The 16,992-nt window shown below is 48.9% G+C and overlaps 1 protein-coding gene across 1 annotated transcript in view; it reads left to right on the top strand.

The window, feature by feature from the left end:
• NRG2 (neuregulin 2) overlaps positions 1 to 16,992 on the top strand; it is a 217,325-nt gene that overhangs the window by 144,558 nt on the left and 55,775 nt on the right. The gene's annotated exons all lie outside the window — the stretch shown is intronic.

The following is a 16,992-nucleotide window of genomic DNA, read 5'->3' as shown; positions in this document are numbered from 1 at the left end:
AGCATGAGCTCCAAGAGCTCTATGCAGCCTCATTCCCAACCACTTTTTCCAGCCTTATTTCCCATGACTCCCTCCATGTGTCTTTTATGTCAGCCAAGCTGGAATATTCATCATTGTCTGAACCCACTTTGTGGGTTCCCACTCTGTGCTTTTATCCAGACTGTCTCCTATTCCAGGAAGCATTTCCTATACTCCCATCTCATCTGTTGCAATACAAGTGTCACCATGATCCTTTCATATTAACTAGATAATCATCTAGAATTTACCACTTAGCCTTTGATAATCTTTTTTTTTTTTTTTTGGTTATGATTATATATATATAATGCATTAGGTGAAAGTTTACAGAGCAAATTAGTTTCCTGTTCGATAGTTTGTATAAAAAGTATTTTATGACCTTGGTTTCATACCCCACAATGTGTCAGCACTCTCCCCATTTCCACCCTGGGTACCCTGTTTCCTTTAGTCCTAATTTTCTACCCCTTCCTGCCTTCTCATCTTTGCTTTTAGGCAGATATTGCTTTTGATCTCCTATAATTAATTGTTCTAAGGAGTAGATTCCTCTTGGGTGTTAATGTTCATCTTATGGGCTTGTCTATTGTTTGACTGGGAGGTGGTCTCCAGAAATGGCTTGAGTTCCAGGTCAGAAAGCCATAGTCTCGAGGACTTCTCCAGTCTCTGTCAGACCAGTAAGTCTGGTCTTTTTTGTGAATTTGATTTTTTGTTCTTCAATTTTTCTCCCACTCTGTCCAGGACCCTCTGTTGTGATCCCAGTCAGAGTGGTTAGTAGTGGTAGCCAGGCACCATCTAGTTCTGGTCTCAGGGCCATGTAGGCTGTGGTTCATGTGGCCCACTAGTCCTTTAGAATAATTGCTCCCTCCCTTTGGAATAATCTTGGGTTTTCTTAATTCTCCTTTGCTTTCGGGCAGTAAGAGACCAATAGATGTATCTTAGGTGGCCCACTCACAGGCTTTTAAGACCTCAGACGCTACTCACCAAAGGAGGATGCGGAACATTGCCTTCATGAACTATGTGGTACCAATGGATGTAGATGTCCCCTGAGTCTATGGCCCTTTGTCTTCTAGCCTAGGAACTTCATCCCGCGATATGTTTGGCTATGTCTAAGAGGTTTCCCTGACTGTACCCCTTGTGTACTCTATATGAACCACACCTACAGTCATGTATGTAGAAATATCCACCACCAAACCTGTATCTGCCAGTGGGTGTATTTCCCCACACCCTCCTACACCTCTTGGCACATCTATCTACCGATTTATCAATTCATGAATTATTATTTGTTAATAATATTGTTGCACTATTGTCTGAGCTATAGTAGTTAACTGTAGTTGCCCTTTATTCTTGTGTTCCTCTCAGTGTCCTCTCTTGCCTTGGTCATGTTGTGCTGACTTCTCCCATATTGTGTATTGCCTTTCCCTTCACCAATATTAACACGTGTCTTCAAATTTGTAATTTTCTCTCCCTTCCCCTCCCATCCCTGGTAACCATCAAATAATTTTTTTTCTTTTTTTCCCTGTGTGTAAACCTTTCGTTGTTACTTTATAATAGTGGTCTCATACAACATTTGTCCTTTTGTGATTCACTTATTTCACTCAGCGTAATGTCCTCCAAATTCATTCATGTTGTGAGGTATTTCTCGGATTTGTCATTATTCTTTATCGTTGCGTAGTATTCCTTTGTGTGTATGTACCACAGTTTGTTAATTCATTCATCTGTTGATGGACACTTAGGTTGTTTCTATCTTTTTGATATTGTGAATAATGCTGCAATGAACATGAATGTGGATATGTCTATTCATGTTACAGCTTTTATTTCTTTAGAGTATATATCTAAAAGTGGAATTGCTGAATCATATGGTATTTCTATTTCTAGCTTTTTGAGGAATCATCATACCCTTTTCCATAGTGGTGTACTGTTTTGTATTCCCACCAACAGTATATAAGAGTTTCAGTCTCCCCACAACCCCACTAACATTTGTTATTTTCTGGGTTTTTTGTTTGTTTGTTTTTTAATTGCCTGTAATGTTGGGATGAGATGGTATCTCATTAGAGTTTTGATTTGCATTTCTCTAATTGCTAATGATTGTGAGCATTTCTTCAAATGTTTGTTAGCCACTTGAATGTCTTCTTCAGTGAAGTGTCTGTTCATATCCTTTGCCCATTTTTTAATTGGATTGTTTGTCGTTTTATTGTTGAGATGTTGAAGTTTTCTATAAATTTTCAAGATTAGTCTCTTGTTGGATATGTCACAGCCAAAATTTTTTCCCAGTCAGTAGGCTCTTTTTTGACTCTTTTGGAGAAGTCTTTTGTTGAGAATGAGTATTTAAGTTTTAAGAGGTCCCATTTATTTAGTTCGTCTTCTGCTGTGTATGCATTTTTGGTTATGTTTGGTATTCTATTTATGCCATATATTAGGCCCCCTAGCATTGTCCCTATTTTTTCTTCCATGATCCTTATAGTTTTTTTTGTTTGTTTGTTTTTTGTTTTTATTGTACTTCAGGTGAAGGCTTACAGAACAAATAGTTTCTCATGAAACAGTAGTACACATATTGTTTTATGACATTGGTTAACAACCCCACAACCTGTCAACCCTCTCCCTTCCCCACCTTTTTTTTTTTTTTTTTGGTGAAAATCTACATAGCCAAAGGTACACCATTTCAAAAATTTCTACACGCACAGTTCAGTAACATGAACTATGCTCTTCCAATTGTGCTGCTATTCTCACTTTAGATGAAGGCTTACAGAACAAAATAGTTTCTCATTTAACAGTTAGGACACATGTTGCCCTATGACAATGGTTAACAACCTCACAACACATCAACACTATCCTTACTCAACCTTGGGTTCCCTATCGCAAGCTTCCTTGTCCCCTTCTGCCTGCTGTACCTCATTAGTCCCATTTGGTTTTATGGGGCGGTCCACTCCCAGGCTGAATGGTGAACCTCAGAGATGACTTCAGATCCTTACAGTTTTAAGTTTTATATTTAGGTCTTTGATCCATTTTGAGTTAGTTTTTGTGCATAGTCTAAGGGATAGGTCCTGTTTCATTTTTCTACAGATAGACATCCAATTTTGCCAACACCATTTGTTGAAGACAGTCTCTTCCCCCATTTAATGATCTTTGGCCCTTTGTTGAAGATCAGCTGACCATAGGTGGTCATAATCTTTTAAGCTATGTAGTCTCCCTGTTTGTAAATTGGATAATAATACTTAGAGTTGTTGTGAAGGAACGTAAGTAGACTAGGTGGCACAGCCTGGCACATAGTAGGACCATAGTAACTGATCAGGTGACACTTGAACAAGCCTTCAGTGGATAGGATATGGAAGTGGAGGTGGTCATGCTGGCATGAGGAGCACAATTCTGGTGGCAGTCTGTCCTAGGGAGTTCAGTGTCCCCACTGGCGGTCCGGGGATCAGGAGCCTACCTTAGACACCACTGTAATGTGGGCAGGACCTGGGGGCCTGGCAAGCCTTGGCAGCTAGGCTGATGCCAGCTCCTTACACTGGCTGGAAAGTGCTAAGCTGAATCCTTATTTCAACTGTTAACCCTGAGCAGAAAGGCACCCCTGCCCCCTTGTCCTCTGTCCACCAAATCACCCTGTCTCCACAGTTGGAAAGATGGCGGGAGAGTGATTTACAGCCTATTTGGTAATGAGCTCTTAAAAATAGTGATTATAAAATAATTGTTTTACAATGCAATAAGAGCCCCCTTGCAACCATTTCAGTAATTACATTAAGCCATTCTTTGTGTAAGAAGCTAATAGGAAACAAACCATTAATTAGCATTTTGTTCTCCCACTTTCTGCGGTACCCTCCCTCTTGAATTACTGGGGCCGCACCCTGGGACCATAGAGCAGGGAAGGGACCCTAGAGGTGGGAAAGACTAGGAGATAGAAGGACCAAGACTCACTGGGAGGAAAGAATGGGAGACACCAGCCCCAGGGCCTACCATGGCCGTGGGCCAGCCTCGGGGTGAGAGCGGGGGGTGGGGAGTGGCGGGATTGGGGGAAGGAGTGCTGTGGGGCTTGGTGTCCGCTCCTTTGGACCTGGAGTGGAGCAGCCAGGAGCTATAAGGCAAGCTGAGTCCAACATGGGCATGTTCCCAGGGGCCTCAGAGCCAGTGGGTGGGGCAGGCACCTGGGCAAACAGAACTGAGAAAAGGGCAGGAATGAATCAAGGACAGCTTAAATATGCAAAAATGCAGCTCGTACCTCTGGGCAAAAATAATCCCAAACAGAGTTATGTAATGAGTGGGAGGGATATGAGAGGAGGGATGAGGCTGCAAGGTGTGCGTGGGTATGAGTGAATGAGTGAGTGAGTGAGTGAAAGACAGAAAGAGCAAGAATGAAGTGGGAGGATCCTGGGAAATTTGTTAGAGGAGCTCATGAAGCAGTTATCCCTAGGGTGGGTGTGTATGTGTATGACTGTGCAACTGGTTGGGGGGAGCATTTTTTGTGGAACCCTAGAAAGCATGTAGAGGGGTCACTCTGGGTGAGGCTGAGCTTTGTGCCTGAGGTGGCCTTAAGATGCAGGTGTGGGGTCTATAAGTCAGTACCCCTCCTTCTGACCTCCATGTTCCCATCCCCCAGCTCACATCCCACCCTTTCTGCTAATTGGAATCTTCACCTTCTTTGTATAGGAATCCCACCCTGACAGATCACCCCAGGTCACACTTAACTCTCCCCGCAAGAAACTGCCAGAATACTTACTTAATCCGATCCACTCCTAGGAAATTACTCATAAGTCACTGCTGCTGTCTTATGCTGTGATTTTTTTTACCATCTGTGTAAGTGTTGTCTCCCCTCTAGATAGTAAGCTCCTTGAGGACAGGGCCTTTGGACCCTGCAATGCCTAGCACTGTGCCTGACGTAGAGCAGGTGCAAAGTAAGTAATGTCTGTCACTGGGCCCCATGACCCCAAGGAGCAGATAAAGGTGGAACAGGGGAGAAGGGCCCACAGGCTCTGGTGGCAATGCCCTCAGGCATCTGAGCTGCTGAAGCCAGTGGTCGCTAGGGGAGTCTCTGGGACTAGTGGGTAGGTGAGGTTGGAGCTGCAGACTGATTTAGAGGGGAAGATTGTGTATAAAACGATGTAAAGGAAACATTAGTCTGAACATCAGTCAGAAACCTAGAACAATGTGGGTAATTAGAGAGAGGCTTGTTGTAGGACTTCACTGACCACAATTTTCAGAACCCACTGCTTCAGAGTGGGTGGGGAGAGAGAGTCGGGTTCACCACAAACCTGGGTAACTGAGGCAGGGTGTAGGAAACAGATTTAGGGGTAAGTATGGATCCAAGAGGGCCATTGAGGTCAACACCATTGTCCTCACCATGGTCATTATTGTTGTCAGTGGGGAGGTGTGGCGCGGGGGGGATTAGAGCCTGTTGCCTGCAGCCCTAGGAAGGCTGCAAGGAATTCTGAGGCACTCAATGGCCAGGTATGGGTACTCAGAGCTCCTGGGGACATGTTTATGGATGCTGGTTCCCATGGGCACCCTATACACGCCCACAGGCTGAGCTTAGGAAACAAGGAACCAGCTGACCTTCCAAAGGTGAGAGGGAGGCTGCTAGAAGGCCACCTGCAGGACAGCTAATGGGAGGGACAAAGTCACCAAAGGTGGAAACACATTTGGAGACTCAGCATTCTTATTTGAAGCTTTATTGCTAGAATGTCCCTTGGAGAGCATTTCAGTTTCCCCTTGGTTCACAGATAAGTCGGCTTTGGTGCCCAAAGGGAGGCTATGACTTTCCCAGGAACTACCAGAAAAAAAATCTGGCTGAACTGAAAAGGCGCTCAGGTTTCCTGACCCTATCTCAATATAGCATCTACTTGGAATTTGTATCTCCTGCTCCTGGGTAAATTATGGTAGTCAGAGCTCCAGGTGCTCCAAGAGCCAGCAGCCTAGAAGTTCTAGTGGTTCTTGCTTTCTGGTTATTGCTGGAGCTTCCATAAGCTGTGAATGGGGTTCAGAGAAGAAAGAGAGGGGTGATTTGGGATACTAGGAATAAAGAGGACAGGGTCAGAGCTGGGTCTCCAGGGTCCCTGAGGCTTCCACAGCCACTATGAAGTTAGCATCCATGAAGTTATCTATAGGGAATTCCCAAGACAGCTAAGTGTGACATGGGAACCAGCACCCAGGCCGTTCCAGGGAAGCTGAGCTGTGGTCCCATGAGCAGCCAAGTCTGGGGGTGGGACGGGGCAGGGCTGGGCTGGGTAGGGCTAAGATGGGCAGGGCTGAGAGAAGAGAATTTTTTGCCTCCAGGCTCATAGATGCCTATACTGGGCAAGGCCTCTTGTTTCCTTGGGCGGTGACCAGGATTCTCTCCAAATTTGCCAGCCTGGTTTGAATAGTCTCCCTCTGCTTGAAAAGGGACTGCACCCTTCTAGAGGCTCCCCTTAGTTCTCAAGGGGATGAGAAGAAAGGGAGGGAGCAGGTGCTGACCCCTCCATCCTGACCTCCCAGAGAGTGAAAGGACAGATGTAAGCAAATCCCATCTAAGAGGCCAGCCCCTCATTTCCTCTGTTAGACCTGATGGGGCCCTCAGGGAGGGGACAGCTGCTTCTGGGAGCCATGGCTCCCACCAGTTGCTGATCCATACAGACACTGTGTATCCCCAGGGTGGTGTAGACGGTAGCTAAGCCCTTTTGCATGGTCCCCACAGCCCCCAGGCCAGCAAACAAGTCATTATGTCGTTACATAAATAAATTATGTACTTACACAGGACTTAGTGTGTGTCAGTTATTATTATTGCTGTGTAATTATGCAGTTAGCTTGAAGACGGAGGCAGGCGGAAGGGCTGAAGGCGTATCTAGGGTATGACAGGTATGCCACAGGCACTGGGCGCCACTTCGGGTATGGGGGCATGAGCAGTTTTCTGTTCACCATCACTGTTTCCATCGCCAGCTGTGAGAAATCATTCAGCAATTTAAAACTAATTGCCATAGACACTGTTTTCCATAGATACGCCTCTGCAGTGACCCCCTACCTTGGGGAAGGTAGGTAGGCTCCCACCTCTCACCCCAGTGAGAACATGGCTCTGGGTCACATGAGATGAAGTGCTGGAGTCTCCCAGGTGTCTCCAGGCAGATGGGGCAATCTACCTAAGCTATGCCCTGGAAGCAGCTGGCAGCAGGAATCCAGGGCAGCTTCCTCACCTGCACCAGGCCTGATACCCATGCCTCGGGCTTTTCAGCAATCCCTGATTACCTCCTCCCGGCCTAACAGAGGGACTTACAGACAACAACTAAGGGCTCTGTCAGGCCAAGAAGCCACAGAAGAAAGATGCTGAGGGAGAGCAGGGGGCTGTGAGAAGGATCTTGTGGACTAATAACATCTCCTTCTTATCTGCGGTGGGGAGGGCTCACTTTGTTGCTCTAGCACCCTGCCTTCTTGCTGGCAAATTTGGAACCCTTGGGTTCCTCAGGTAAGAGGACCTCAAGGACCTCTCAAAATCATCAAGTCTAACCTCACATTGTTCAGATGGGGAAGCAGGCAGGCCAGAGAAGGAAAGGGACTTGCTGAAGGGCACATAGCAGGTCCCTGGGGACACTGGAAGTAGAGCCTGGCCTGCCTCCCTCTGGCCTCTGTTCTGCTTCCCTCCTTGGTCATCCACTTACACTCCCGCCCTCCCAACCCCCTCCTTCATCATTGGGACTGCTCCAGTTTCTCACTTCCTCTCCCCATCCTGCACCCAGCCCTGTCCAGGCCTGCCTGTCACCTCAGTTCTCCCCTCCTTTGCTATCCCATTGCTGCCTGTGGCTTTCTTCTCCCGGCCCCCAGAGCCAGGGGAAGCTCCCACTCTCAAGCCAATGCTTTCTTCTCTCTTCTGGTCCCTCCCAGCTTGCTCCCAGGGCTTCTTCTGGAATGGGCCTGCCCCTTCCCTTCCACCTCCTTCTCTCCCTCCCAAGAGGTCTGAAATGAAAGAAAGAGACTCAATTCTCTTTTGGGTGTGGGATTGGGTGGACCGAGGCAGGAAGAGCCTCTCAAACAATGGGTGTAGGGACAGAACTGCACATCCACAGCAGCCCCCACAACCAGGGGCACAGCTCAGGCACTGGAACATCTGACCTTGTGTCCCATGGGAGCAAAGGGAAAGATGATAGGGTCAAAAGGGCAGGGCAGGGAGGAGTAGCTCAGCACCTTAACATTTGGCATAAACCCCTGAGCCTAGGGGGCTGCCCCGGACTGGGCCCTAGTCAAGTGTACCCATTGTTGAGAGATCTGAAATGAATTTCCTCATCCACTCAGTGAAGTCCCTGTGAGAAAGGCCTATGGGCCCCTTTCATTGAAGGGGACTTCAAGTCTTATCCTTCTTATCAGTCTGTGGAAAACTGGATTTGGAGCATAGGTGGGTTGACTGATTTCAATCTCTCTTATTCCAGAGCTCCCAGTGAAGCTAAAAACACTTAACGTGTGAGTATATGTGTATGTGTTGAGCAGGTAGGCACAATTCTGAAGGGATCAGTCAGGGTTTAGTATGCTGTGTGTGGCTCTAGAAGCATTCTCACCCTGCTAATCGAAGGCTTTTATGTCAAGATCTCAAGCCCCTTACTCCTTCAACTACCCAAAGTCTTGTAGCCTTCCTAGGCTAGCTGGTAAGCAGAAGGTTCTGGGGCACTTTTCCCCATTTTATAGCCTGAGACTGGTGGTATGGAAAGTGATTTGCCCAGATTAACCTAATCTGAGGGGCAAAACTGGGCCGAAGCCCAGGTGTCTCAGCATTCAACTCACCCCTTTTTCCCAGACTGTACAGCAGCCTCCCCCCCGCCACCCTGCCCCTACTTGGAGTCCCTAGGCAGTGTAAATGGTTAAGTGCTGGACTACTAGCCAAAAGGTGGGCAGTTCACACCCACCCAGAAGCGCCTCAGTAGATAGGCCTAGTGATCTGCTTCCGAAAACCCTGTGGAGCAGTTCTACTCTGCACACATGGAGTCGCCATGAGTCGGAATCGACCGGACAGAGTTAATGACAACACCACAACTGTTCAGTTTTCTGCAGGCTGTCTGAGGGAGGTGAGGCACGAGTGACCTGTGTGAGAGAGAAAAAGTCCATGGAGGTTTACAGAGATGCTTAAGCTATAGGCCATGGTGCAGATTCAGCAAGAGCCTATCCCCCAGTTCTGATGGGGGCCTGAACTGGTGGGCAGGCTGAAGTCTCCCCAGGCCTGGTGAACTGGGACTGGTCCCAGGCACTTCTCAGGGCTCATCTGGCTACAGCCAGGATCCCACCGCCTCCTAGAGTCACAGGCCTGCAGCTTGGGTAATGGGCTTCCCAGGCTTTGCATAATCCTCCTGGTGAGAAGGAATTTCTCTGGTTCAGCAGGGAATAGCCTATTGATCTGTTTCCTCTTCAGGCAGCCTGACTGGGTAGGAAGTGGGGGAGAGGAGCCTCATGACTTGGAGGTACTAAAACAGGGGTAGCTGAGGGTAAGGGTAGCCTCATCTTCTCTAAGGACTTAACTCATAGTGAACATATCATGGCTCTGGGTTGGCTTGGGGATGGCTTGGGGGTGCCTTTTCCTGGGGAAGGAGGTGGTCCCAGAGACTGCTGAAGGCACTTGCTGGCTTGAGGTCACTGAAGCTCTTCCCAAGGATTCTCACCAAACAGTGAGTCCAAGGGGAGGCGGCAAACCCCAACTTGGCCCCTGAGACCCTTTTGCAGAAAAATTTTACTGGTAATCCTCTTGAAGCCCCAAAGTCTCAGGTGGGGGAAGTGGTAATACGGGGTTTTTTTCCCCCTTTTCACTCAAAGGCAGTTTTGCACATGACTCAAACAAGTTTAAACTTTCCTAAACTTCAAAGTTTGCCCATGGCAAAGCCTCAAAGTAGAGGGGAAAATGTTAAAAAGGAAGAAAAAAAAAGTTTGTAAGCCAGTTAAACATTGTGTTTTTGCTCCTTAAAGGAATTGAATTAACTTGTTATGTTACTATTAGTGTCCCATTGTAAAATCAGGGTGAGGGAGAGGCTTCTTTACTAGGTGATGTGGTCTCTGGGCCCATCCCCAGACCTGCTCCCTCCTGCATGAGGTTGTGCAGGGCATTGCACAACCCTGTGGTAAGAGGAAGGTGTTCCCATGGCAACAGGCCTGGCTCACAGGGTCATTCTTAGGCTGCTGGCAGGATCCCTGGTCCAGGCTAGGGGTACTCTAAAGGCCTGGCCGTCCTTCCTCACCAGAGGCCTTGTGGTGCCCATGGCTCTCTCCACCTGCCCGTGGCCCAGGCACTGATCATTGTTCATAGGGCTGTGGAAACTGCAAGTCCTGAGGCCAGAGGTTGGGCTGGGAGTGGCTCTTTCTCTACTCTGTCTCCCTTTTCCTTATCTTCTTGAGCAACACCATGGGACTGTGCTTAAGAGTATGCGCTCTGGGTACATAACTGCATGGGTTCCTAACCCTGCTCTGCCACTTACTAGCTGTTTGACTTGGACAAATGCAGATGACTTCACCTGTCTGTGCCTCAGTTTCTTCCGCTGTAAAACAGGGATAATAGTAGACCTGCTTCATAGCATTGGTGTGAAGAACTAAGTCAGTTAATGTTAGCTACTCTTATTACTATGATTTTCACTGCCTTTATCCCCTGGCTTAGGCCCTTCTTGCCTGACCCTCCTTACCTGACCGTCCAAGTGACCAGGGCCTGGCACATAAAACCCATTGCTGTTGAGTTGATACTGACTCATAGCGACCCTAGCACGTTGTTGTATCAGGTGCCGTTGAGTCGATTCCAACTCATAGTGACCCATGTACAATAGAACAAAACACTGCCCGGTCCTACACCATCTTCACAATCATTGCTATGTGTGAGCCTATTATTGGAGCCACTGTGTCAATCCATCTCCTTGAGGGTTTTCCTCTTTTTTGCTGACCCTCTACTTTACCAAGCATGATGTCCTTCTCCAGGGATTGGTCTCTCTTGACTGGATGTCTAAAGTCTGTGAGATGAAGTCTCACCATTCTCATTTCTAAGGAGAATTCTGGCTGTCCTTCTTCCAAGACAGATTTGTTCGTTCTTCTGGTGGTCCATGGTATATTCAGTATTCTTCACCAACACCATAATTCAAAGCCATCAATTCTTCTTCTGTCTTCCTTATTCATTGTCCAGCTTTCAAATGCCTATGAGGCAATTAAAAATACCATGGCTTGGGTCAGGCACACTTTAGTCCTCTAAGTGATATCTTTGCTTTTTAACCCTTTAAAGAGGTCTTTTGCAGCAGATTTGCCCAATGCAATATGTCATTTGATTTCTTGACTGCTGCTTCCATGGTCATTAGTTGTGAGTCCAAGTAAAATGAAATCCTTGACAACTTCAGTCTTTTCTCCATTTATTATGATGTTGCTTATTGGTCCATTTGGGAGGATTTTTGTTTTCTTTATGTTGAGGTGTAGTCTGTACTGAAGGCTATATAGTCTTTGATCTTCATCAGTAAATGCTTCAAGTCCTCTTCATTTTCAGCAAGCAATGCTGTGATTTCTGCATATAGCAGGTTGTCAATGAGTCTTTCTCCAATCCTGATGTCACAGTCTTCTTCATATAGTCCAGCTTCTCGGATTATTTGCTCAGCATACAGATTGAATAAGTATGATAAAAGGATACAACCCTGACGCACACCTTTCCTGATTTTAAACCACACAGTATCCCTTTGTTCTATTAGAACGACTGCCTCTTGGTATATGTACAGGTTCCTCATAAGCACAATTAAGTGTTCTGGAATTCCCATTCTTCTCAATGTTATCCATAATTTGTTATGATCCCCATAGTCAAATGCTTTTGTATAGGTAAACATCTTTCTGGTATTCTCTGCTTTCAGCCAAGAGCCATCTTGACATCAGCAATGATATCCCTTGTTCCACGTCCTCATCTGAATCCAGCTTGAATTTCTGGCAGTTCCCTGTCAATGTACTAATACAACTGTTTTTTGAATTATCTTGCAAGATTTTACTTGCACGTGATATTAATGGTATTGTTCAATAATTTCCGCATTAGTAGGCTCTAAGTAAATATTTGTTGGCTGACCTGCTTGACTGTTTCCCTTGCCTCCACTCTCTTCCCCTTTCCATCCATCCTGCATGCTCCAGTGAGATTAAGTTTTCTGATGCACAAGTCAGTCCCTTCCTCAAAAACCCATCAGTGAATTCCCATTACTTGTTAAATCAAGTCCAAAAGCCTCAGGCTGATAGTCAAGTACATCTCTGACCTGAGCACAAGTATGAGAGTCTAGTGGTGAAGAATATGGGCCCTAGTGAAAGATGGCTAAGGTTCAAGTCCTTGCTTTGCAGCTTACCGGTTATGTGAGTTTGGGTGAATACTCTGATCATTGCTAGCCTTTGTTCCCTTATTTGTAAAACGGGGGTAACAATTGAACTTACCTCATAGGATTGTTCTCAGAATTAAAAGAGATAACATATATAAGGTGCTTAACACTGTAAGCTCTGGCATACAGTAAGTACCTGATAAGTGTTTGCTATATTAATTATTGGTAGCTCCCACAGTTCCCTAACATAAACTTGGTCTGCTCACTGTCTCCTGAGCAAGTGCCCAGGGAATGCTTCCCCTAGGTCTTTCCCATATCCCACTTATCTGGAACCCCCACCTGCCCCCCACCAGAATCCCACCCATCCTTCAAGCCCCACCTCCCTCAGCACTGTCTCTGGACACGCTAGCCCATGGAGAGTGCTTAAGCCCACCCTTGAATTTCTGATGCCATTTTTGACTTGTATCATTCATTTGATACATGCTGCCTTGAACATCCAGGTAAGAACACCTAGAAGAGATTGTCTTTGGCTGGCCTGCAGGCTTCCACTTTGGACCATTGTGTCTTGCTGCTGCCCTTTGCCATTCTTCACTAGTGTCCCACAGGGAGGTATTGACCACGTACAAGTGCCAGGTGCTGGGACCACAGCCCTAAAGGAGCTGTTACTCTAGTGGGAGTGACAAACGAGGAAACTAAAAACAACACAAAGTGTTATGTTCTTAGAGGGATACATAAAAAGTATTAAGGAAGCAGAGGATCTAATCATGTCACCTCTCCCCACTGCCCACGTACACTGCCTGAAACCTTTTAGTAGTAGACCATTGCTCTTAGGATAAACTCCACTGTCTTTAGGGGGTCTACAAAGTCCTGCTTGATCTGACCACTGCTTGCCCTCTTTTCAGCCTCCTTTCACACCATGTGTACTACACCCACACACCCCATACACAAGCACACACAGACACACCTCATACACACATAGACCCACACACTCCATACACAAGCACACACACAAACGTCAGATACACATATATCCATACACCCATACCCCCCATACACAAGCACTGATGCAAACCTCACATACACATACACCCACACACTCCATACACAAACACACGTACATACCCCCAAACACAAGTGTACACACACTTCATACACAAGCACACACATACCTCATACACAAGCATACACATAAACCTTAGACACACATACACCCATACACCCCATGCACAAGCACACACACAAACCTCACACATACACCTACACACCTTATACACAAGCACACACAAATACACACACCCATACACACACATACACCTCAGCACGCTGATCTTTCAGTTTTTCAAAGGCACAAAAGCTCCTTCCTGCCTCAGGTCCTTTGGATGTGCTACTGCTTCTAGCAGGAATATTCTTCCCCAGCTCTCCTTTACTCTGGCCAATTCCTACTCATTTTTCAAATCCCAGTTTAAGTGTCATTTCCTAGGGGAAGCCTTCCCTCACTACAATCTGCTTCCTCTATAAGCCTGTACATTGACATAAACATTTGCTGAATGCATATGTCTCATTCTTAATACTTAATACAATATAATTAATTCCTTATTAGTGTAATTAGTTGTCTGTCCATTCCCACCAAGACTGAAACCTTCATGCAAGTAGGGACCAAGTCTGTCTCACTAACTGCCGTATCCCCAACACCTGGCAACATGCCTGAAACACAGTAAGCCTCACTACATTTTTGTTGAATGAATGAACAAAGAGATTGACTAGGCCAAGAAGGAGGGAAAACTATCCTGGGCAGAGAGATTAGTATGTGCAAAGACATGAGAAGGAGACAGAGTATCATGTGTGTGGCTTGCAGGTAAGTGTGGCTGGGCATAGGATTGGGGGCTAAAAGGCTATGAGCTGGGTCCCAGTGGAATAAGGCTTTGGATACAGTGAGGAGTTTAGTTTTAACCCGTAGGTATCTGAGTGAAGTGATCTGGTTTGTGTTTAGAAAGTTCACTCTGATGGCCTTGGGAAGAAGGTCAGAATTGAGAGGACAAGACTTCAGGCAAGGAGACCAGAGTTTGTGGGACAGGAGGAGGGAGTGAACTGAGGCAGTGACTGAATGGCTGGGGAGGGATGGATATGAGTACCATTCTGGAAGCTGAATGAGTAGGGGATTAGAGTCTGAGACCTAGGCTCTGGCTTTGCCCAGGACCTCTTTGATGTCCTCATAGTGAGCAATGTGACATGAAGTGGAGTAGGTGCTTGCTATCCCTTGGTTGGGGTATGGGAGGAGAGGCATCTCTTACCACAATCTTCCCAAAACTGGCCCCTGGTGGGGCAGGCTTGAGGCCTCGAGAGCACCATGTCATCCCTCTGCATGGGCATCGCCTCCACCTCCTCTCTTTCTATGCCCATCACCCCTCAAATTTGGCCTCAAGGTCTGACCAGGCCCCAAGGCAGCCCTGGAGCCCCCAGAGTCCCTGGCCTTGACCCAGAGTCCTAGCCTGCTCCAGGCTCTCCTAAGAAGGCTACTGTCCAGAGAAGCCTTGGGACCCTCTCCTGAGGAGGCAGAGGACTGGCTGGGATGATCTTTGACTTGGATTCCAGTTGGGATAGCTGTAAGGGGACACCTCAGGCAGAACTAGGCAGGCAAACCGCAGGCTCGGGCTTTCTGGGAGCCAGAAGAGGGAGAGCCTTTGCTGTGTAACCCTTTCAGCACCACATTCAGGCAGCAGGCAGGACGCTGTCCTTTCCGGAAGCCCCTGCCCAGTGGTTTGTGAGATGTGGGTATCAGTGTCTCCTTTCACCTAGGCCGACTCTGAAGAGGGGAGCCAGCTGTTACTGGCAGCCTGGGCTGTCAAAGTGGCAGACAGCACGTGTGTGGTGGGGGCTGCGGGTGCAGTTCAAGCCGCCTGGGTCTCCCGGTTCCCCTAAGGCTGCAGCCCACCCAGGCTGGAAGGGGCTTCTGGTCCATAGACCTCTGCAACCAGGCGCAAATGGTAGTTGCATAAAAGGTATGCCCAGATGGTGGTGTCCCGTGGGGTTGAGGGCAAACCTGCAGGGATGAGGAAGCACAGTCAAACTGCCCACAAGACTCCCGGGGCCAAGAGGCGGTGGGGACTGACTGGAAGGGGCAAGGGCGATTCCTACCCTGCTGGGCTGGTCAGTGGGCTTCACTTTGGTTCCTTCCTGGGCCCATCTCTCGCTGAGTCGCCCCACCCCCTTGCTGTCCTTAGCCTGGCCCTCGCTGGGGGATGTCTCTCCCTCTTCCCCAGTCATGGCTCAGGCCCCCAGCCCAGCCCGAGCCCCGTCTCCGGCGGGCAGATCTGTGACGCTCTGTCTGAGCGCCGGTCCTGTCTACCTCGGTCGGCTCGGGGAGGGGGCCCAGGGCCCAGATCCGAGCTGCCTGCAGCCTTCTGCGGCCTAAGCCAGTCGGGGGGTGGTGGCGGGCCGAGGGTGGAGGGCGGCGGGCGCGGGAGGGGAAGAGTTAAGGCTTGCGGCTCCCCTCCCCCGGAGGGTGTGACCGTCTATAAGAAAGGCGCCGTGCTCGGGCACTAGGGCTGCAGGCAGCGGGGGCGCAGCGCGGCAGGCAGCGGAGAGCTAAGGCGGTCTGGCCTCCTGCGCCTCCCGTCTGTCCCACCGCCTGGGACCCGTGGCAGAATGTCGGAGTCCAGACGGAGGGGTCGAGGCCGCGGCAAGAAGCACCGAGAGGGGAGGAAGCGGGAGCGGGAGCAGCAACGGGAGCCCGAACCCGGCGAGAAAGGTAGGGCACCTCAGCGCGCCCAGAAACCCCGTTTCGCTGGGAGAAACCTGCCTCTGGTTCACCCGCCCCTAGAGCCGTGCGGGTGAGTCTAGGGCTGTGCGTGCAGCTGCCGAGGTGACAGGCACCAATGGGCGTGCGTGCCTACGGGCCAGCGGGTCGGCGTGGCCGGGTGGGCAAGGGACTGCGCACCGGGAGCCTATCGGCGGCTGTGCGCCCCCATCCTAGGGCAGCCGCGTCCCGACGGAGGGGGCAGCAAAGAAGCGCTGCCGACTGACGGCCCCGGGGGCAGTCCTCGCGTACCGGCTTGCAAGTGAGGAGCCCTGAGCAAGCGGCAGAGTGGAGCCAGGGTGGGACAGACAGAAAGCGGACAAGCAGACGCGGGCCGCGCCTGGCCGCGGAGAAGCGCTCAGAGAGCTGTCACTGCCTTCCTTTCCTCAGAGGGATCCAGAGCGCGAGTGTGCTCTTGGGCTCGCCCCCACCCATGTGCCACACCTCCGCGAGTTCTGCTCGGGCACTGGGGCATGGCCAGCAGCACTGTAGGCACCTCCCGAGACCCGGAGGGGATGCCCTGCACAGTTCTCAAACGCTGCTTTTGTGACAGATGTTTCCCTCGGAACTGCACCATGCTTTGGACTGTGGTCCCCGACCCTGGTCTTCAGGAGTGACTCCCTTGGGCCTTTGAGTTCTGTCCCCAGGAGAGAGACCAGAAGGGGCTCTGGGTGAACAGAGCTGAAACCTGCCTTGGGGCCCTCTCTGGGCGGCGCAGGGTTAGGGAGGAGGTGGCCCCTACCCAGTGCACTGGTCTTGAGCACCTCAGGGGTGGGCCTAAGACATGCACAGCCTCCCCTGGTAGAACTGGGCTTGCAATGGGGCACCGTTGGGGAAACCCTCGGTTCTCACTGTTTTCTTTTTCTTCAGGCAAGCATATTGTTAATGCCTGTTTTGTACCAGTGAGCAAGCTAGGCAGGTTCAAGTGTTTCATCT

The sequence above is a fragment of the Trichechus manatus genome, unplaced genomic scaffold (assembly GCF_000243295.1).
Source record: "Trichechus manatus latirostris isolate Lorelei unplaced genomic scaffold, TriManLat1.0 scaffold00080, whole genome shotgun sequence".
NCBI classification, from domain to species: Eukaryota; Metazoa; Chordata; class Mammalia; order Sirenia; family Trichechidae; genus Trichechus; species Trichechus manatus.
This window is presented reverse-complemented; position numbering and strand designations above follow the sequence as displayed.